At 49.1% G+C, this 1,029-nt stretch overlaps 1 non-coding gene across 1 annotated transcript; it reads left to right on the top strand.

The window, feature by feature from the left end:
* The first annotated feature begins 245 nt into the window (after positions 1–245).
* LOC130335729 (U2 spliceosomal RNA) lies at positions 246–437 on the top strand. Its single transcript, XR_008877301.1, has one exon. It is a non-coding gene; the product is annotated as a U2 spliceosomal RNA (small nuclear RNA).
* The last annotated feature ends 592 nt before the right edge of the window (positions 438–1,029 follow it).

The following is a 1,029-nucleotide window of genomic DNA, read 5'->3' as shown; positions in this document are numbered from 1 at the left end:
AGTAAGAAGGGTTCCTGGCAAATCCGGGTTATGGATTGCATTTAAAAAGGCCCCGTGGGAGTGCAATGGGCCCCTGTCTTGCTGCTTAGCAATAATGGTATGGGTTTAGGTTCTGCTGTGTGTACTGGTGGTTGACTGCCCCCCAGCCCAGAGTGTGCATGGAAAATTGTCTGGCAGCCTCCCTGACAGCAAGCAGTGATAGTGCCCATGAAGGGGACCTTGTTGGGCCCGCCCCTTTCACGGTTATCGCTTCTCGGCCTTTTGGCTAAGATCAAGTGTAGTATCTGTTCTTATCAGTTTAATATCTGATACGTCCCCTATCTGGCGACCATATATTAAATGGATTTTTGAGAACGGGGGGCCGATTTCGAAGCTTGCTTCCGTCGCCCTATGCATTGACCCGATATGGCAGTATCTTCGGGTACAGTGCACCACCCCCTTACAGGGTTAAAAAGAAAGATTCCTACTTTCATTGCTACCTGCTTGCTGGCTAGCCAGCTAGCCAGCCCTGTGGGCCTTGCTGCTGCTGCAGCCAAAAAACAAAAGGTGGTGCTGCTGCTGCTTCTGCTTGTGTCTGGCCACTGTTGGAGCGTCCAGGCACAGGACTTCTGCTGCTGCTGACTAAATGGCCTCCTTAATTGGATCATTTGAGTAGTCAGCAAACCTGTGCAGGTAGGGCTTGACATGATAGGCAGCTGCCTTGATAGCGGGTGGGTGCTGAATGTTCCTAATTGACAAAATAAGATTAATGCTTATGAAGAAATATAAAATCTCATCCCTTCCCCAATATCGCGCCACACCCCTACCCCTTAATTCCCTGGTTGAACTTGATGGACATATGTCTTTTTTCGACCGTACTAACTATGTAACTATGTAACATAACATGGGGGGGGGGGGGTCTCCTGGCTGTTCACACAGGTGTGTCATTGCTGTACATTGACCATGCATTGCTTCTGTGGTATTGCAAAGGCAAAGACAAATGCTTCCAGCCATCCATTGCACTAATGGATTGGTCATCAGCTGGCTGTC

Source organism: Hyla sarda, unplaced genomic scaffold, assembly GCF_029499605.1.
Source record: "Hyla sarda isolate aHylSar1 unplaced genomic scaffold, aHylSar1.hap1 scaffold_456, whole genome shotgun sequence".
Taxonomy (NCBI): domain Eukaryota; kingdom Metazoa; phylum Chordata; class Amphibia; order Anura; family Hylidae; genus Hyla; species Hyla sarda.
Note: the sequence above shows the minus strand (reverse complement) of the source record. Positions and strands in the feature narration are given on the sequence as shown.